The sequence below is a fragment of the Macaca thibetana genome, chromosome 3 (assembly GCF_024542745.1).
Source record: "Macaca thibetana thibetana isolate TM-01 chromosome 3, ASM2454274v1, whole genome shotgun sequence".
Classification (NCBI taxonomy): Eukaryota; Metazoa; Chordata; class Mammalia; order Primates; family Cercopithecidae; genus Macaca; species Macaca thibetana.
This window is the reverse complement of record NC_065580.1, coordinates 107,616,283-107,638,765: the sequence shown is the minus strand read 5'-3', so window position 1 is coordinate 107,638,765 and position 22,483 is coordinate 107,616,283. Positions and strand designations below refer to the sequence as shown.

Below are 22,483 nucleotides of genomic sequence, written 5' to 3'. Positions count from 1 at the left end.
AGGACAAATGGTTAGACTAATGCTTCATACTTGATTCTACAAGAAGCAAGTTTAGATTTTTGTGCTTCTTTGATTTTTGTCTTTTGGAATTTCCACAATAGTTTTGCATTCAACACTTTAGGCCGAGCTCACTGAAATGCATATGAAACAGTTTTGTCTTCATGAAACTGATCTTGTGGGGTCAGCAGGGAGGGAAGGAACACCCCTGTGAACAGCTGTCATTATAACAAGGTGGCCAGTGCTGAAACAGAAGTGAGTACAAAGTGCTCTTGAAGGAGGGAGAATCGGGTGGCCTCAGGCTTCAGTATATTGCAGGCTTTGTTCGTCCCAGTTAGTAGTCCCTAGAGTGACTGTAATTTTACCCATGAATCAGGTGGTGGTAGAAGGTGGAGGCAGTAACAAGGGTCCTACTTCCACTGATGAGTCCCTTGCTCTACCCCAAAGACGGAGGGAGGGATTCAGTTCAGCAGCAGAGAGGCCGCCAAGGCCTGAATGCGTCTCAGAAATTGTGTCGTTCTTCCCAGATGGACACTGGGAATTTTGTAACTGATGCTGTTTTCTTCTTCATGTTGATTGCCAGAAAGCTGAGAAAGGGGCCAGGTACAGTGGCTCACGTCTGTAATCCCAGAACTGTGGGAGGCCAAGGAGGGTAGATCACTTGAGGTCAGGAGTTCCAGATCAGCCTGGCCAACACGGTGAAACCCCGTCTCTGCTAAAAATACAAAAATGAGCTGGGTATGGTGGTAGGTGCCTGTAATCCCAGCTATTCGGGAAGCTGAGGTGGGAGGATTGCTTGGACCTGGGAGGCGGAGGTTGCAGTGAGCTGAGATCATGCCACTGCACTCCAGCCTGAGCGACAGAGCGAGGCTCCATCTTGAGAGAAAAAGAAAAAACAAAGCTGGGAGTTAACAAGTGAACTCAGTTTCCTGCCATGCCTTGTATTTATTAAGTTTACCTTTGATTCCTTTGACTTCTTCCGTATAAACATTTAGTTTCCTATCTTTATTTTCCCTTTGCTTCAGTTTCTTAATATTTTTCCTTTATTTTATACTGCATGTATATAATTTGCATGCTATTCTTTGTGAGATTAAAGAAGTTATGTAGATATCCAAGTTAAATGACAGCAGTTAAAGGTATCACCATGGTTTCATTCATAGCAGTTACTGGGTAGTGAAATCAATTCAGTTAGTTGCCAGAGCATTAAACACTGGAACGTAGTAGAGTAGATTAGGTCAGAGTATATCTCCTGTGTTGCTTGTGAAATACTTGTTTCTCCTACCCACATACATAATACATGCAGATTACACCGGTGATTTACCCTCGGTTGTGGTAAAAAAGCTGTTGAGTCATGAATAGTTCTGGCTCTGAGTAATCTGTGCTGGCAGATGGCCCCCAGTGACATCCTGTCTTCTGTCACCATTGTCTGGAGACCTCAGTGTAGTGAAGATCACTAAAGATGGGGTTCTTAGACTTCAGAGAGAACATAAGCATGGCACAGAGAACCTTAAAAAAAAAAAGTGGGGCTTTAGATCCCAACCCCAGAGACTCAGAGTGAGTGGGACTTGGATATGGCTTGGGAGTTTTCATTTTTAAAGCACCTTCTGGGCGGTCTGATGCTGGATACCTGGAACCACTGGGAGAAACAGCCCTGGGGCCTATTTTCTAGAGAACTGGGACCCATGTGTACAGGACATTATGCCTTCTGTCCAGCGGTTGAGCACAAAGTTCAATTTAGGAATGTAGGCTGGGCGCGTGGTTCACACCTGTAATCCCAGCACTTTGGGAGGCAAATGCGGGTGGGTCGCCTGAGGTCAGGAGTTCGAGACCAGCCTGACCAACATGGCAAAACCGTATCTCTACTAAAAATATAAAAGTTGACGAGTGTGGTGGCTCACACCTGTAGTCCCAGCACTTTGGGAGGCCAAGGTGGGTAGATCATGAGGTCAAGAGATAGAGACCATCCTGGCTAACACTGTGAAACCCTGTCTCTACTAAAAATACAAAAAAATTACCTGGGTGTGATGGCACGCGCCTGTTGTCTCAGCTAATCAGGAGGCTGAGGCAGGAGAATTGCTTGAACCCAGGAGGCAGAGGTTGCAGTCAGCTGAGATCGTGCCACTGCACTCCATCCTCAGTGACAGAGCGAGACTCCATCACAAAAAAAAAAAAAAAAAACTGGGTGTGGTGGCACATGCCTGTAGTCCCACTCAGGAGGCTGAGGCAGGAGAATCACTTGAACCTGGGAGGTGGAGGTTGTGGTGAGCCAAGATTGCACCACTGCACTACAGCCTAGGTGACAGAGCAAGACTCCATCTTGAAAACAAAAACAACAACAACAAAAAAACAAAGTATGTAGGAATGTGTTTGTGTGCTGCCATTTCTTGGCATAATTTGAAAATTATTAACATCATATGATGGTTATACTTTTTTCCTAATTAAAATTCATGTATATGCAGAACATTCAAACTGTAGAGAAAGGGGGAAATTATTATTTTATGGTGCATCTTAGTTATTTTCTGGGAATCTTGTTTTGCCTGAGGACATTCTTGAAACTGAGTTTATAAAGGACTGGCCACCAAGTCTGTCATGTGGAGTTTTTCATCTTCAGTGGGCTGTAGCAGAGATTATTCTTTTATGAAGAGTTTAGGGATTGAGAAGACTCATCTTCCCTATCATAGTTCTTTGTTTGTAAATACAATGTCATCGCTCTTCCTCATGCAGCTGTCACTGGGCACAGCTGTGGGTTTGCATGTGTCACGGAGCTCCGCACGGACAGAGCAGGAGATGATGGTGACTCCTGGCTCCACAGGGTTGATCCTGGGCTGCCTTCAGTCTGCTGCTTAGGTCCATCTACTTCCTTGCAAGTATTCCTAAAAATACAGACATTTTTTCCCATTTAAAAAATAATATACGTAGCATCATCTTGGTTACTTACAGCCCAGTGAGTTGTTAGGTAATATTTGCATCACTATGGTAACCGGTGACTCATTATTGAAACTTGTGCATGCTGTTAGTTACTGATTTTCCCTTATATATGAGATGGTCTCTGTCTTTTCGCTGAAGATGAAAATCACCTGTAGTTTCAGAAAAAAAGTTCTCTAGCTGGCCAATCAATCCAATAGAAATAGAGGTTGATGGATGCTTGTGATTCTCTTCTAAGATCCTCCAGAAGGCACTTTCCCTGCTTTTCTCATGTTCTCCAAGCCCATTTTTTGAAATAGTCTTCCCTTGCTTATTAGGCCATTAACTGAGGTTTTTCTGGTGCAGTGGGGGAAAATGTCATGTTAAGTAGCATTCAGCAGAAGCATCACTTGGAAATGCCTCAGAGAAAGTTAAGATTCAGTGATTCACAAGTTAAAATTCTGCTCCAGAAACTTAACTATTTCATGGTGATGTCCAGGAGAGAGAGAGAGAATAAAAAATGTTAAGTGAAGGGTATGTTTAAGTGGAATTTGTCTTTTGAATAAGAATTCTATTGAGACAGCACTAAGCATTGTTTGTTTATGACTGTCATCACAGTGCAATGATGCAGGTATTGGTATCTTCATTTTACGAGAAAAGTGAGACTGAGAGAGATTACTCAACAACTTGTGTGGGTCGTACAGATCAGAAATGGCCAAGCTGAGGCTTGGACCCCGGTGGGTCTGATCCCAGAGCTCTCTATGTCGTCTCTGAGAAACCCTCTGTACCATTGCCTCAGCCCCAATTTGTTTATGATGCCCTTTCTTTGGGCATCACTGTCATCAAGCCAGTGATCCTAATGGTGACTGTCCCCAAAACAATAAATACAGGAAGTTACAGACTATGAACGTTGGTTACCAGCTTCAGTCTGTGGCTTCCTTATTCCCTCTGAGGGTAACTTGGAGGAAGTTGTAACAGGTAGTCTTCCACATACTAGAGCTTCACGAAGTGCATTTATATTTGCCTTTGGTATGGATCGTATGACTGCCTAAGGCAGTGCGATTGTATGAATACCATTCTTTTTAGACAAACAGGAAAATTGCCTTGTCATCCCTAATCGTAAGCATGTATGGAGGTGAGTCCCCAGAAAGCATAGGGCACAGTGGAGGAAGCCATGAGGAGGTTGGATTGTGTGCTTGTGGATAATTGAGGTTTTATTTTGATTGCAGGATGATACTTACTTCCTCCCTATTGAGACCTACTCTAGCATGTATGAAGTGTAGTGATGTATCACTCAATGTCTTATTTAGATAAATTCCTTATCTTGTAATCACAGAAATAAGCTAAGCCTCATTCAGGCCCTCTCTGCAAAGCTGGCCCCAGGCACCTTTGGTGAGGAAGTAGGGTTGTTTGGGGGACACCCCCTTTTTTGTCTTTCCCACTTCCTAAGTGCCCTGGGTTCTCAGACAGCTCCCGAGCCTCCCAGAATCCCTGGCAGCCAGAATTGTGCATTCCTTTGGATTTGTGCATTTCATTCTGGTCAGGAGATTACTCTACTATTTTGCAGAATTCAGTTCAACTATCATGCTTCGGTAGATCCAACTGTAAGTAAGCAGAGTAATCCCAGTCTCCAGAAATGATTGAGACTTAGAGGTAAGCCAGGATGAAGGCCTGGGAGGAAATCAAAGGAGATGGACAGGGAGAAGCCTGCAGTCCTGATTTCCAGCTCTGGTTTCTGTGCTTCCTGTCTTTGCATCCTTGTGAGAGACCTGCTGTGGCTTTTCAGTTCCCGCCCCTTTGCTTAAATCACTTTATGCTTGTCTTTGTTACTCTCAATCAAAGAACTTTCTCTAGGGCAGGCATTTTAATTTGAGCAAACTCATGCCCAGGAAAGCTGTAAATTTCCTAAACCAGCCAAATACCCTATGCAACATTCCCTTTCTTGCTGCCTTTGGTGAAGGATTCTGTTTCATCAACAGAAGTCACTGTGGCTGCCTCAGCAAGACACACCAGCAGCCCTGGGCTAGCTCCTCTTGGGCCAGTCCATAGGCAGTAATGGGTGGAGAAAAACGTTTCTGCCTGATATGGTTTGGCTGTGTCCCCACCCAAATCTCATCTTGAATTGCAGCTCTCATAATCCCACATATTGTGGGTGGGACCTGGTGGGAGATAATTGAATCATGGGGGAGTTTTCCTCCATACTGTTCTCGTGATAGTGAATAAGTCTTTCAAGAGCTGATGGCTTTATAAGGGGAAACCCCTTTCTCTTGATTTTTCATTCTTTCTCTTGCCTGCTGCCATGTAAAATGTGCCTTTCGCCTTCCACCATGATTGTGAGGCCTCCCCAGCCACATGGAACTGTGAGTCCATTAAACCTCTTTTCCTTTATAAATTACCCAGTCGGACTATTACACTGCTTTTCCCTTTGGCCTGTCCCTTTATCTCCTCAGGGTTTCCTGACTCCAAGCAATTCTCCTGTGCTGTCTCTTCTTCCTGTTCTGAGACCCTGCTGCCTACTGTCTCCTCTGTTAAACCCGTGTGTTGCTACCCAATTCTTTCCTTTTTGCCTGATGACCAAACTGATTTCTGCTATGGATGCTGTGTGGATGCCCAAAGGCTGCTTGTATTCTTGTCCCCAGCCTTTGGCAACACTGGACTCTCCTGGACAGGCTGCTTATCTGGACTCTCACTCATCATTTGGGCAGCCAGAGAGAAATGGCCATGGTGGGAGGAAAAAAGCCACATGTGAACACACCCAATAGAGAAAACTAGAAGTGACTCCCCAGTGTGTGCCAGGTACCGTGCTAAACCCTGGGGATATCTCTAACCTTCCAGATTCTCACAGACAGAATAAATCTTTACCTGAAATTAACCAGTTACAGTGACAGTGAGTGCCACAAAGGAGAAATGTGAGTGTCTGGGCCTAATTAATCCTTGAGGAAGTGACATTTAGACAGAGATCTAGGAAGAAAGGAGGGAGGATAAATGGGAGCCTCTTAAAGTGGGCCAGATTTATGGTGTGCAGAGAAATAGTGATAAAGCCAGCATAGGACCATCCAGATGTGTCTAGAAAGTTTTGCATATGCCCTGATTTTCAAGACTTTTTAAGGTCATCTTAAAGATCTTGAACTTCATCCTAAAATCATTGGGAAGCCTTGAGATGGTTTTCAGCTGGACTTGATGACAAATGATTGAATTGCAGACTCCCTTGTGATTACACTGAGTACACTCTGTTGGAAGAATCATTAACCTATGCCAGAAACAATGAGAAAACTGTTGACTTGGAGAGGAAAAGAATGCATGGGTGTTTTTTTATTATTTATTTATTTATTTATTTGAGACAGAGTTTTGCTCTGTCTGGCAGGCTGGAGTGCAGTAGTGCAATCTTGGCTCACTGTAACCTCCATCTCCCGGGCTCAAGCAATTATCCTGCCTCATCTTCCCGAGTAGCTGGGATTACAGGCATGTGCCACCATGCCCGGCTAATTTTTATATTTTCAGTAGAGACAGGGTTTCACCATGTTGGCCAAGCTGGTCTTGAACTCCAGGTAATCCACCTGCTCGGCCTCCCAAAGTGCTGGGATTACAGGCGTGAGCCACCATGCCTGGCTGCATGGGTGTTTTAAAATACGCATAGAGATTGACAACAAATGTTGGGTAGCACTTTGATTCCAAGGAAAACATAGAGCAAGACGATAGTCTTAAATGTCTGCCTTTAAAGAGTTTACTATCTATTATCTCCTTGACAGCTTGGCTGAGGGTAGTAATGATACACTGCAGTTGAATAAAACTGCTCATTTTATTTATTTCCAAAGTGATATATTCTTGATAAATTTGTCTATTTACACAGCCTGATAAAATGTTAATATTCAGTTACCTGATGTATTTGTTCATGTCCTTTCTCATGCTGCTATAAGGACATACCTGAGACAGGGTAATTTATAAAGGAAAGCGGTTTAATTGACTCACAGTTCCACAGGGCTGGGTAGGCCTCAGGAAATTGACAATCACGGTGGAAGGGGAAGCTAACATGTCCTTCTTCACATGGCGGCAGCAAGGAGAAGTGCAGAGTGAAGCGGGGAAAGCCCCTTATAAAGCCATCAGATCTGTGAGAACAGAATGGAGGTAACCACCCCCATGATTCAGTTACCTCCCATTGGCATGTGGGGATTATGGGAACTACAGTTCAAGATGAGATTTGGGTGGAGACACAGCCAAAACATGTCACCTGACTAATCTATATCAAATTTTAACTTCTCCTTTGGACACCTAATTTAGGATTCAGACACTCCCAGCGTAGGACTATAAGAAGGAGAAATGAATTTGCCCAGATTTGACAGTTAATGTGCTACGATGAGAAAGATAATTAAGGTACAGTCCTTGTCTCCACAGAGTTTTCAATCTAGAGGAAGATTGGGCTGATAACAATTCCAGTCATTGGGGTGATTAAAAGGGGTCCTACTTGAAAAGATTATTAGGAATATGATTTTCGAGTCACTTAGGTTTATAATTTGACCATATGATTCTGTGTACCTTAAAAAATATTTTGACTAGGATATGAACTCCTCTACTATTTTTTTACATCATAATTGAGGTAAGATTTATACACCCTGGAATTTGCCCATGTAAAGTGTATGATACAATGGTTTTTAGTATATTCATAGAGTTCTGCAGTGCTTTATTTTTTCGATAGCAAAGCTGTGATATTTCCACCTCCAGTATTTTCATCTTCCAAAGCAGTAACTCTCAGCCTTAAATGTAGATTTTGGCTCCAAATTTAGAGATTCGGATTCTGTAGCTCAAGGCTAAGGTTCAGGCATCTTTAACAAATACAGCTGGTCCTAGTGCTAAGCTCACTTTCCAGTGGAAGTGTGAGCAGCCTCTGGATCTTTCCGCTATTCCTGCATGGGATGAAAAACCGTATTTTGAATGCATATTGGCTTGTAGGCACGGACTCCCCATGCACTCCCTGAGCTGGGGGTGTCATTCTGATTGGTTTCCACTGTTGCCAACAGAGAATGAAGTCCAACCTCCTTTCTTAAGCCAGAGTTAAAGGGTGCATCACAAGTCAACATTTTCAATTTTATTCTTTCTCTTATTCACTCAATTTTAGCCAAACTGCTGTAGTGTTCTCTAAATATATCTTGATTTGTCTCCTTTGTGTAGCTTTACTAACCTGGAATTCAGTTCTCTTTATCTCTCTCCCATTATTTCAGGTACTAGATTAGCTGCTGAGGGTAAAGAGATGAAATGACATACTGCTTGCTTCGAGAGCTGAATCTTAGAAACACACACATACCTAGGAGCAATGCCATTTAAATGACTGCCATTTCAGGACAACAGTTCATCCTCTTCCTACCAATCCTAAATTGTTTGAGCTGGAAGAAACCCTGGCTTCTTGCCTAACGTAACTGTAGCCCCACTTTTGGAGATTCGTCTCTTAATTCAGTCCTCTTATAAATCTCTACCCTTCCTCTCTGCTGCTGTAGGTGTTGTTGTCTACTAGTTCTTTTTCTCTCAGGTGTCTGTATTAGCTGATCAGGACCTACATTGCTTTATCGTTGCCTTGAGCTGTTTAACTATTTCCGTGCTGATTTATGTTTTCCTCTCAGCAAGATTCCAAGTACTTTACATAAAAAACTGTATGTTCCAGCTGTGCGTCTCACATGGTTCTGTGAATATAATATGTAGGTGTTGTAAGGTTGTGGGTTTTATGTTACATAGTTTTCTTTGTAGATAAAAGTACAATTAGTGCTTGATAAATTATGTATGATGTTGGTTAATTCAATTACCAGAAGATGCACATACACGTTAAGATTATTCACAGTGGAGAAATTGTAGGTGAATAAATGAATCTTAATGTTCCTCTTAGAGTCTTAAAATGGTGTTGAAAGTTTAGTTTGGCTTTCAGTCTGCAACAAATGATTAATTACCTTTTTCAAAGAAATACGTACATTCAGACACACACACACACACACACACACACACACACACACACACAAAATCTGTACCGTGCTGGATATTGACCACAAATTCTTAAAAGATTCATGAGATTTCACAAAATGATATTCAGCAGGACATAAATTTACAAAAATCTCTTGTTCCCTCTCTACCAGGAATGACAAGGTAGAGAACCTATAGATAAATTGACTTGTATTCCCCCCCTCCAAAAAACAACCAATTTGAAAAACCCATGGATTTAGAATATATGAGCTATTTATTTAGAATCCCCAATTTAGAATGAATGATCTATTTCAGAGAACTTGGTCAGCTCTCGGAATTTATCTCCAGTTTACAGCAATAGTGAGAGGGAGGGAAATAAGGAACAGAGACTCTCTGGTATCTTATAATATACAAATAAACTATCACTATGCAGATCACCAAACAGTAATACAATTTCAAAGTATTATCAGTTTTGTTCTCATTATAGCAAATAACATCCTCTAAGAACCAAATGGTGTTTGTGAGAGATAATGTACTCAAAATTACGTTATTGTTCTATTTTGAGAAATGAATTTTACTTGATTTCACCCCAGGCTAGCATCCATTAATATTCAGGTGGCTCACCCATCTTCAGTTCTTCAGTTCAGGCAGTTAACTCTGTGGGAGCAGTGTCACAGAAGATAGAATTGTTGGCTTACATACATACAAAACTTTAGAGTTTCTGTGAAGGAAAACATGGGCACTGACTTAGAAACCTTGCTGATACTCTCTCCCCTACCCCCCACACACTTTTTCATTAAATAAAGGAAAAGTTTTGCACAGTCACACTCTACTGTGGTGACATATTTTTCAATAACCAAGGAACAATTGAATGCAACTGTTTGCAGTCAGAATTCTCTATACATATGTGAAAACAAGCTGCTTAAAACAAAAGTTGGAGCAACAATTTTGGCAAACAGGAAAAACACTGAAATATGCCATCTTCTAGTTTGCTTTTTTTTTTTTTTTTGAGATGGAATCTCGCTCTGTCGCCCAGGCTGGAGTACAGTGGCTCGATCTCAGCTCACTGCAACCTACGCCTCCTGGGTGCGAGCGATTCTTCTGCCTTAGCCTCCTGAGTAGCTGGGATTACAGGTGCATGCCACCACGCCCAGCTAATGTTTTTATTTTTAGTAGAGACAGTGTTTCACCATGTTGGTCAGGCTGGTCTTGAACTCCTGACCTCAGGTGATCCACCCTCCTCGGCCTCCCAAAGTCCTGGGATTACAGGTGTGAGCCACTGAGCCTGGCCTCCTCCACCCTTTCTCAATCACAACCTGTGAAAATTGAAGTGCATGTTTATACACACACACACACACACACACACACACACACACACACACACACACCCACACCCTCCTCAGATTGTCCTGACTTCCCCTAGGAGCTATCCAGCGCTGGCATTGGGCTTCAGCCAGCCATTCCTCTTTCCATCAACATCACCCCTCTTTTGCCCTGGTGTCTTTGCTTATAGTGACTCAAACTAAATTGGCAGTAGACTTTCTGAAGTTGTCTCTAAAAACATTTTTGGGTGGTTTTAGACTTTTCTAATTAGAGTTTGGGAACTGGATGGGAGCTATCATTTTAAATCATTTGGTATGTTTCCTCTAGAGAGGACTTGGAAGCATATATACTTATTTCAGGATGAAGAAAAAAGAAACCAGCCTAAGTTGAGTCACCTAAATGAGAGGGAGCTTGGAAGAGCAGGGCAGTGACTGCCACCAGCATTACTCAGATGTCGGTGGGTTTTATGACATGTTATTTAATGTTTACCACTGACTGTTGGATAGAGGCTATAACAAGATGATTACACAGGCAGCTAACTTTGTAGCTTAGGCTCCCTAGCTTATGCTTGGTAAGATGTGACTGCCTCTAGAATTGCAGGCAAAGACAAATGCCAGAGGTCATGATAATTCCATGTTCTCCAGTTCAGCTATTAAACTAATGAATAGATTGACTCAAGTACTGAAACATTTAACTGTGTAATGCTCAGCTGGAGAATGAGTGACACATGGGTTTCCTCCAAACAGACACTTCTTTACCAAAAATGATCCTAAAAACACCAGAGCACTTTTTCCAAACAAAACTAACTATAGTGAAAAGCAAAAACCATTATTAGTAGAGAACGTTAGCTCCAAGAATGGCTCTGTGATTCTTATAATTTGTTTCCAGGCCAGAAACTTAATCACAAATCTTCTAAGCACACTCCTGTTCATATTGTTTATACTTCTAAAATGTGATTTATTTTTGAACAGCAGTCAGATTATGTTTCTCAAAGTTTGGAAATACACATTGTATATATTTTTTTGTGTTTGTGTGTCATGGGTAAATAAAATATCCATGAAAAAGTGGTGACCTTACTACTTGGAATACCTTTTTGTTGTTGTTTTTAGTCTGTTTTCTGTTTTTAAAATATTTGTTAGAAGTCATCAGGATGATTTTATGACTACTGATGGTTGTGCTCCACAGATGGAAAAACATTTCATTACACTCTTTGCTCTACGAGGTCGGACACAAAGCTAGATTTCCTCACTTTGGTTATCCCAGTGTGTAGCGCAGTACTCTATAAATATTTGTTTAATGGAATAATGAACACCTACTATGAAAATGAACTGGTGACCCAAGGGCAGGCATAGGGGTCAGGCATGAAAAAGACCAAAAAGAAAAGCAGAAATAGAAGAAAGGTAGAAAGTTAGGCAGAAAGTCTGGGGAGAGATAAGAGGAAGGTGAACTTATCTCCACCCAGGAAAGGTAGTGTGCCTGCAGCTCTTTTCTGGAGATGACACTCAGTGACATTAGGGTCCTGGGTTGCCCATGCTTTGCACTGTGGTTAGAATTAAGTTACAATAATTTATTGTCTGATTGTTTCTTTCTGATCCCCATGGTTCTGGTTATCTATTGACGCATTAAAAAACAACCCAAATTTAGTAACAAAGCAAAAATTCATTCTCAGTAGAAATGATTAGTTACACTCACTGATTCTCCAGGCCAGGATTTGGACATGACATCTTTCCATCCTTATGATGGCTTGTCTCTTCTTGATGCCTGGAATCACAACTGGGAAGACATGAATAGCTGGGGACTAGAAGCATTTGGAAGCCTCTTCTTCACTCATGTCTGGCTTCTGGGCTTGGATGCCTCAAAGACTGGGCTCATTTGGGATAGTAAACTGGAGTGTCCTACATATGTCCTTTCCATGCGGCTTGGGCTTCCCCACAGCATGGTGGCAGTGTTCTGAAAAGGAGTTCCAACAAGAGGGCACTTCCAGAGAGCAAGTGTTTTAAGAGAGCCAAGCAGAAGCTGCATGGCTCATGATGACCTAGCCTTAGAGGTTTACAGGATCACTTCTGCTGTACTCTATTGCTCCAAGTAGTCACAAGCCTGCCCTGATCAGAGGGGATGAGACATAGCCCTGGTGCATGGTGCACACCTGTTGTCCCAGCTGTGGGGACTGAGGTGTCTGTAGGCTGTGGTGAACTATGATTGTACCTGTGAATAGCCACTGCACTTCAGCCTGGGCAATATAGCTAGACTCTGTCTTTAAAAAAAAAAGGGGGAGTGGAGGTGGGACGTAGACCCCTCCTTTCCATGAAAGGAGTGGCAAAGAACCTGGGGGCTTTTTAATTAAACCATCCATCATGTCTTTACATTTCTTTTTCAGGGAAAGTTGTCAGATAGGTATACTATTTTCCAGAAGTTATCCAAAGATGAAACTGTGTCTTTTGCTTTTGTAATTATTTAACTTTTTAAACCAAGAGGAAGAAGCTAAAAGATAAAGTAAGAAAAACAGAAGAAAGTGTGCATCATACAAACACAGAGCAGCCAGAATGCGGCAATTTTCTCTGTTGATAAATGGTACAGATCTATTGCTTCTTTTAAGCGTGGGGAGGGGGAACAATAATCATGTAAACCAAGAAATTTAGAGGAAATTTATTTGGCACTTTGATATTTACACCTTCTTTTGAGCACAATTTTAGGAGAAATTGGATTCACTGCCTTTACCATATCTGAAGATTAAAGTCAAAAAATAAAAGTGCTTTGTTGCCATCAACTGCACTTGTAAAGCAGTAACGATTCTTTATTTTTCCAAGGCAGTCTTATACTTGGTGCGTTGACTGAGAGAAAGGGCTGGAGAGGGGTGGGTGGGTGGATGAACTGCAGCTCTTTTCTGTTCTGGGAATGGTGTAAGTTAAGGCAACCTTGGTCATCAAGCACAATTCATTTGCTTTGAACTCCTATGGGGGAGAAATACTACAAAACACAAACTTTAAAAGTGATTCATTGTGATCTTAACTGAGATTTTTCATTTCATTAGGAGATAAATAGGAGAGGATAACTTCCTCTTCCAGTCGTGTTTTTTTCCCGATATATTTGTTCTCACTTCTCATTTTTTTCTACTCCCTAGTGCTTATTTTTCTTTCTCCTCTGGCCCTTTTCCTTGTGATTGTTTTTCCTTCCTTTCCTTCTCTCCATGCTTCATTCTTATTTTGCTCCCTCTCTTTCTCACTACCGTCTCCTTTATTGGGTTATTAGCCATCTTTTTAAAAACTTCCTAGTCTCTGTCCACCTACTTTTATTCCACCTTTTTGATGTTCAAATCCCCCCTCTTGCAGCTTTAGACTTGTCAACACTGTAGTTAGGTTCAGATTTTTAGATGTTAAAAAATGAGCTGCCACTTTACTGATTTAATACAACTAGTATAAAACATTCTTTTTTCAGTGCCTGCTGCTCTGAAGCAAGCAGATACAAAATCTCAAGTGTCTTTAAAAAACATTTATACAGATTAGGCATATTGAGACATATTAGAAGAAAAAAAGGTAAATTAAAAAAAAAAGATCAGAATCCTATTAGAGAAAACCAGTGGCATTCTACTATATCTGCTTCAAACATATTTAAGTCTAGAAGTATATTTGTATTTTACAAGTGTGAAAAATACACATTGTTTCACAGCTCTAGACTTAATATATAGCAGCCATCATAACACAGTAGTTAATATACTCTGCCTACTTTATTATATAATGAGGATTAAACAAGGTAATGCCAGCAACACAGTTTGCAAGGCGCTTAGCCCATAGTCATTCCTCAGTGAGTCATATTTCCTATTTATTTGTCAAACTTTCCTAATGGCTGAAAAGAATTCAACTCAATTCTTGAAGTCAGTTCTTTGTTTTTGGACTTTTAAATTGTTTATCTTCCTCTCTCTCTCTGTCTCTTTTTTTTTCAAACAGTGCTAAAGGGGTTGCTTTTTAAAGTAAGTCTATATGTAATTCCTTAACTATTTCCTTATAAAATATTGATAAAAGTTGAATGATGAGTCAAATAAATTGTGTCATCTAGGTATATGTGGCCATCATTTATGAAGGACCCCCTAGGTGCTAGGCACTTTCATGCGTTATTTCATTCAAACTTTTAGGATTCACAGTAGTCTTAGACATTTGAGAGTTTTAGGTCACATAGCTTCTGAATGCCAGAATTGGAACTGAAATAAGATCTTTTATATTATTGTGAAGAAAGTTCCATTTCAGCGACTTTTCAGAGGTGCTTCAGGAATTGCAGAAGGAGTTGACTTATACAACCTTAAACATACTGTTTTGTATGATTTAAACATGAAAAAAACAATCAACATAAACGCTGATAATGGATAGGAGCACAGTGAAAGCAAGCTTCATTATTATTATAGCTTAAGCTGCCACGCTAAGTTGATTTTGAGAGGGCCTCAATATAAAGCATTTCATTTCCTCCTCTCCCTGTGCATACATTTACACTTCTTATAAAGTGTGTCATTGACTGGGAAGATTGCTTTTATCTTAAATCAGGCATGAATCCACCCACTCAAGAAAAATCATCTCAGCAAGTTCGCTGCTGCTGCACCTGTGTCCTCGGCTCATGGAAGGTCAGGGATAGTTCAGGCCTATTGGCTTGGGAGCATGTCAGGTGTCTAATAAAAGTGAAAACCTAATTTTCCTCTTTTCTGTAAGTTTTGAGTACTTTTCCCCTGATTTCCAGTATTTATTCTAAGAACCAAAAGTTGAGATTAGATGTTATTTATACAAATATCCAAGTATCTGGAAAGATTCCTGAGATTTCAAGGTAAGCTCTTAAAAGCAGTTTCCAGCTAATGCTCTATGTTGACAGATAATGCCTTGTGTATGGTAAGTGGAATTCTGAGATGGCCCCAAAATTCCCACACCCTTAGTGGTACACACCCATCTAATCCCTGCCTCTTGAGTGTGATCTGGGCCTGTGAATAAGGGGGGCTATCACTTCTGTGATTGTGTCACAGTGTATGGCAACAAGGATTTTGTAGGTGTCATTAAGGTCTTTAAACCGGTGATTTGGGAGTAATCAAAAGGGAGAATATCTTGGTGGGCCTAACCTAATCAGATAGACTTTTAAAAGACGAAAGAAGATGAAGCATTAACGAGATGTCTTCCTGTTGGCCCCGAGAAATAGCGAACTGCCTTGTTGTGGAGAGGGGTACAGAGAAAGGCCCTAAGACCAACCTCTCCGAGCTGAGAGTGGTCCCCGGCCAACAGCTAGCGGGAAATAGAGGGAAGAGGGATCTCGGTTGTGTAATCACAGGAAATGAATTCTGCAACAACCTGAGTGAATGTGGAAGAGGGCTCTGAATTTCAAATGAGGACCCAGCTGACTGACACCTTGATTTCACCCCTCACAGACACCCGACTAAAAGCTGCTGGACTCCTGATCCATAGAAATTGTGGAGATAAATATATCTGTGCTGTTTTAAACTCCTAGGTTTATGGTAATTTGTTATACAGCAATGGAAAACTGGCAAATACACGGGGGGAATGTATTCACATTTCCTCCACATTAAGTAAGACAACAACACACAAAAGCACATTGAATGTGGAAACTTGCTATATTATTATAATGATCACTTATAAATCAGAGATTGAGTTTTTATGTTAATAAAAAAGCCTCATTATTCCTGCCTATTACCTTAATAAAATATACATTGACAAACCTAAGCTCAAAAAACATATTAATGTTGGTACAATACCTCTTTCTCTATTTGGGCTCTGAGGCATTATCTGAACTTTTTTTCCTCCTTCTAGAACAAAAGGGTTCCATTATTTGAAAACCACTGTCTTGACTAATAGGCGCTTTTTAAAAAGACTGCATTTTGGTTGTTGTAAGAATGTAACTGTTGGCAGGGAAAGGAAAAGCAAGATTGTGCAAGGCTAATTTATATTCAGTACATTGTTTCAAAGTGTATGTTTATCTTTAATTGTTCTCTCATTATAAAGTAATGCATAGATGTAAGAAATCCAGCCATCCTTTCGGACAGATGAGTTTTGTGCTAGTGATACTGTTTTTTGAAATCAGAATTCATTTAAGTAGTAATTTTAAAACTTTTAAATCATACAATATTTCAAACATATCAAAAAACTACAAAAAATGATATAACTGACACTTGTACAGCTCACCGTCTGGATGTTGATAGATGTTAACATTTTGCCTACTGTTTTGCATCACCTTTAAAAACACTTCCAAGCATAGCTAAAACCTTACCCTATCATTTTTTCTGCCTCTCCTTCTATTCCTTTCTTCCCAGAGGTAAGTACTAGCCTGAAATTGATGTATATCATTCTCATGAATGTTTTGTAGGTTTTCTACATATGTATGTGTTTATGAATAATATAAAGAATTGTTTTATGTTTTAAAATTTAAAGCATTGATATCCTACTGTAGGTAACTTTTGCATTTAAATTTTTCACTCAGAGTAGTATTTTTTGAGACGAATTATGTATGTAATATATTTGAGATGAATTTGTGATATCCCATGACATAAAACACAGTCGATTTATCCATTTTTTTAAACCAATAATCAGTTGTTTCCTCAATTTTGGCATCACAAAGAATACTGTACTATGCATGTATTTGTGTGGGACTGTTTAAAAGTTTCTGTAGAATAGAATGTAGAAAGCTTTTGGATTAGAGGAAACATCATTCTCACCTTTACTGCTTTTCAAAGTGGTTCTACTAGCTTGCAGTCCCACCCACAAGTTACCAGCTTTTCTGTTCCCCTCACTCCAACCAGTGCTTGTTTGCATAGCCTGGCTAATGTTAGCCAACTGACTGGGGCACCATGGGGACTTCTCCTGTCTTTTTTTTTTTTTTTTTTTTTTAAACAGAGTCTCGCTCTGTCACCCAGGCTGGAGTGCAGTGGCAGGATCTTGGCTCACTGAAACCTCCGCCTCCTGGGTTCAAGGGATTCTCCTGTCTGAGCCTCTCGAGTAGCTGGGATTATAGGTGCAAAGAAAGAGAAAACCCAAGCCCATGAATAGAAAAGTGGGTTATGTGCAAAGTAAACATCAGGCACACCTCAAGATCTTGCAGTGTGAAGTCAGCATAAACATACTTCCAGATTTGTATTGATTCTGAAAATATATTAATCTTTTATCTCTATTTTAAAAAGTATACGCCATCTGAATGAGAGAAAACATCAGATATCAAATTCAAGAGTGTAAGTTGTATGGTGTCAAAAAGTCAGGCAGTAGCAACTGATAACTCTTAGTTCAAATAACTATAAAATTTACTTAACGACACCAAAAGCAAATCTCATCTTTATATATAAAAAAGAAGATATAGACTGCAGAAGTTATTTAATTAAAATCTTAGTGGAAAACTTAAAATTATACTATGAAACCCAGGAATAAAATTTGTTATGATAGAGAAAATGGTTTTTAAATTTAACAATTTTTTTTTTTTTTTTTTTTTTTTTTGAGATGGAGTCTCACTCTGTCGCCCAGGCTGGAGTGCAGTGGCCCGATCTCAGCTCACTGCAAGCTCTGCCTCCCGGGTTCACGCCATTCTCCTGTCTCAGCCTCCCGAGTAGCTGGGACTACAGGCGCTCGCCACCTCGCCCGGCTAGTTTTTTGTATTTTTTAGTAGAAACGGGGTTTCACCATGTTAGCCAGGATGGTCTCCATCTCCTGACCTCGTGATCCGCCTGCCTCAGCCTCCCAAAGTGCTGGGCTTACAGGTGTGAGCCACCGTGCCCAGCCCTAACAATTTTTTTTTAATTTTTTGATACCGAGTTTCACTCTTGTAGCCCAGGCTGGAGTGCAGTGGCACGATCTCAGCTCACTGCAACCTCTGGCTCCCAGATTCAAGCTATTCTTCTGGCTCAGCCTCCCGAGTAGCTGGGACTACAGGCGCCCACCACCACGCCTTGCTTATTTTTGTATTTTTGGTAGAGATGGGGTTTCACCATGTTGGACAGGCTGGTCTCGAACTCCTGACCTCAGGTGACCCCCTTGGCCTTCCAAAGTGCTGGGATTACAGGCATGAGCCACTACACCCTACCTACATGTCTTTAATTTGCATTTCTCAACTGCTGAGGCTGAGCTTATTTTTCTGTGTTTACTATGTAGTCAGTTTTCCCTTCTATAAACTGCCTATACATTCTTTGTCCAATAGTGGGTTTGGAGTGTTTCATTGTCATGGATTTACAGGAGTTATTTATATGTTGTGGAAACAAATTCTTTTTCCTAAATTTCCACCCAGTCCATAGGTGTTTTAACTTTTCTATTGTGTCTTTTGTCAAACAGAGGTTTGTAAGACCATTTTAATCTATCAGATTTGTCCTTTTTTTCCCCTTTGTTACCTGGAGTTTTTGCATTTTATTTAAAAGCACTTTCTCTGTATATTTTAAAGAGATACTCTTGTGTTTTCTCTCAAAAGTTACAAAGTTTTGATTTTCATATAGGTCATCAATCTATTTTGAAAGTGTGTGTAGGGCGGTACTATATGGAGATCTAATTTTATCTTTTTATGGAGACAGCCAGTTGTCTTACCACTGTTTATTGCATTATTCATTGTCTATCTCCCACTTCCATGATTTGCATTGTCACTTCTGTCATTTGTCAAGGTTTTGTGAATATAGGGGTCTCTGTGGCTCTCTATTTTGTTCCATTACCATACAGCTTTGATAGCTTCCAACTGAGTAACAAGACTAGATTTCTAGTAGAATGAATCTCTGTGCCTTTTTCTTCCTCTTTCTCTTCTTCAGTGTCGTCATCTTCTTGTTCTTCTTTTTCTTTTCCTCTCTTCTTCCTCTTCTCCATCATCATCATCATCATCATCAAAATCACCCTGCTTCTACCTTTTATTCTTCCATATGAATTTTAGTATATGCTTGTCAAATCCCATTAAAATTTTGATTAAAATTGAATTGAATTTATGGACTAATTTTGGGGGAAATTTGCTTTCTTTAAGATATTGACTCTCCCATCTATGAAAACAATATATCGTTTTATTTATTAGAATATTCTTTAACATTTTCAATAAAGCTTAACCCTTTTTCCCCTTAAAATTTTTGTATGTATATTTAGTAAGATATATGCCTATGTACCTCAGAATTTTGTATCCATCATAAATTATACCTGTTTTAAGCACTTCCATTGTTTATAGCTATTTATGTACCTCTTGTTGAATAGTTTCTGTGTATAGCAAATTCTGCTGAACTTAATTAATTTCTGCAAATATACTGAGGTGTATTTATCATGTTTTAAAGATTAACAAAATTAAGTATCAGAGATTACATAATTTTAATATGATTGTATATGACTAGTGTACGGCCTGGATTTGAACTTAGTTTTATCTAAATCTTTACCTTTTTCTAAAAGCGTTTCCTTTTAAATGAGCTAATGTTTCTCTGACGTATGTTATCTTGTTTAGCAGGATTTTTTTAATACTAAAAAACCAAAATCTCATTACAGAGCCTGTATGTGAAAGAGGCACTTAATTCACCCAGTGTGTCTCTTAATATCAATTAATTAATTCATCTGGATAGCCACATTCATGGCAGAGAGTAAGTCTATAAAATAAATGCCTTTTCTGGTCATTATCTTTGGATCAGCTCTTAAGGAAAACACCCATCCTAATTGAATTAGCGTGGCTTTCCTAATTGCTTACTGCCCTACTTGTGCTTAGGCCTGTGTTGTATTAGTCCCTCCCAACAGCTCTGGAGGCAAGGCCTAGAGCATAGTGTGGGTGGTCCAGGGCCAAAGGAGAAAAGCTAATGTGCTAAGGTAAGATGAAGACAAGTTTTTAATGCTTTTAATATTTGAAGTGTTTAACTCTCTCTTCTGACACCTAGTATCCCTACTAACACCTCCAAAAAAGCCTTAGATTTTAACTTCACCCCTGCCAAAAAAAAAAAAAAAAAAGAGAGAGAGAAAATAGGATAGAGGGAAAAAAATCTCAAATACAATGCAAGGGCAGTTTCTCAGATGTATGCTGCTGGCTTGTTTGCTTCCAGCTCTCAGTCTAGATCCCATTTGTCTGGAGTTTCTTTCTGGCATCCTCTCTCCATCTCTTGCTAGGCCCTTCCTCTTAGGGCTGGAGCAGGTACATTTCTGGGAATGGTCCTGGACAGCTTTTTGAGCCCCAGAGCACAGTAGTTATAGATGCCTGGGCTGTTTATAATTTTGCTTCAGTGTTGAGGCTGCCTAGTGCTGTGGCGTCAGTGAACAGCTGATGGCAGATGGTTCATTTCTGTGCAGGACGTGTTGCAGACATGTGGATTGGTAGTGGAACCTGAGCAAATATATCTCAACTCTCTGTTTTAAAAAATGCTTAATAATAAGTGTGCTCATAGTAGGTACGAAATAAGCATTCACTGGTTGACTGAAGGTTATAGAATAGGGAAGGAAAGGAAGGATGGTTTGAAATTTATTTGCATTGTGAGAGGGGGGAGGGGATTGTTACCAGTGAGCTTTAGTTTATAGATATTTTCACTATTGTTCCAGACTCTGTTATAATATTCATTCCATTCATTCAAAAAGCATTTGTTGAACACATTTGATATACCAGGTACCATTCTAGGCACTGGTGATGAACAAAACATGGAGATGCCCATTCTTCTTGGGCATTTGTTCTTTTGGGTGTGCAAACTGACAGGAAAGGTTTAGAAAAAGAACAAGGCAATTAATTTTAGATTGAGGTAAGCGCTATGAGGAAAATAGAGTAGGAGAGCCCCCAAAAAAGACATGGGGGCAGAGTGTGGTAGGTATTGCTCCTTTGGTTTAGTCTGCTGGCTTGGCCATAGAATATAGGTTCAAGAATGACCCAGAAATGTGACTTGCTTGGTTTCATGTTTATAAACAACCAGATTTCAAAAAAATAAGACTACATATGGGTGCACATGGTTTCCAGAATTGAGGGCTTAAGGCCCTTCATCCTCCAACCATATGAGTGTCGAGAAACAAACTTATACACTAAGGCAGTCATTCTGCCATGAAGATTTGTGCTAACCAAGGTTAATGTCTGGGTTCTCCATCTTTGCATTGTGGTTGTGCCAGCTTGGCGCAATCTGCCTCACTCTTCAAGGCCCTGGTTGTCCATCTGTAGGCCTTGGCCAAGATTGCTTTAAGGCATCAGGGTCTCTTTAAAGAGGTGGCACAAGGCGGGGTGTGGTGACTCATGCCTGTAATCCCAGCACTTTGGGAGGATGAGGTGGGCAGATCACCTGAGGTGGAGAGTTCAAGACCAGCCTGACCAACATGGAGAAACCCCGTCTCTATTAATAATACAAAAATTAGCTGGGCATGGTGGTGCATGCCTGTAATTCCAGCTACTTGGGAGGCTGAGGCAGGAGAATCGCTTGAACTCAGGAGGCGGAGTTTGCAGTGAGCTGAGATCATGCCATTGCACTCCAGCCTGGGGAACAAGAGCGCAACTCTGTCTCAAAAAAAAAAGAGGTGACACACTTTGGGAAGCCAAGGCTGGCAGATCACCTGAGGTCAGGAGTTTGAGACCCACCTGGCCAAAATGGTGAAACCCTGTCTCTACTAAAAATACAAAAATTAGCCGTGTGTGGTGGTGTGCGCCTGTAATCCGAGCTACTCAGGAGGCTGAAGCAGAAGAATTGCTTGGCCCCAGGAGGCAGAGATTTCCGTGAGCTGAGATCGCACCACTGCATTCCAGCCTGGGCAACAGAGCGAGACTCTGTCTCAAACAAACAAACAAACAGATGACATTTGAGCCAAGACTGGAGGATAACAGGGAGCCAGACCTCAGCATTCCAGGAAAAGGAACAGCTAGCACAAAAGTCCTGCAGCATGAAAGAGCTTGGTGTGTTAGAGAACAAAAGAACAGGATAGTGAGCTGGGAGTGAGAGGAGGTACCAGATAAATTGTAGATGTTGACTAGGGCTGCATCACAGTGTCTTCTAAACTATAGTAGGAATTTGGATCTCCTTCCAAGTACAATGAAAAGCTACTATTTTATCCTGGGGTTCATGAACTTGTGTAGGAGAAACATTACAATCGTATAAAAATGTAAACTTTTCATAGCTTGAATCACAAATGTCAGCAACAAGCCATGATAGGATAAGCAGTATCTGCACCTTTATTACCAACAGAAATTAAAGATACATCCATTTATTACTGTTATCACAGTTATCTCTAAATATCATTTATCATCTTATGCCTAATTAGAAATTATGGTAGTTATTAGACCTTACAATAGATCTTGTTATTTAATGCTTTAATACAGGGGTCAGCAACTATAGCCTGTGGACCACGTCCAAGCTGCCACCTGTTTTTGTACATAAAACTTACTGGAACAC

General features: G+C 40.5%; 1 protein-coding gene across 8 annotated transcripts in view; it reads left to right on the top strand.

Annotated features, from left to right (window-relative positions):
- The window catches only part of ELMO1 (engulfment and cell motility 1), a 578,919-nt gene that overhangs the window by 135,117 nt on the left and 421,319 nt on the right, over positions 1-22,483 (top strand). The window lies entirely within an intron of this gene.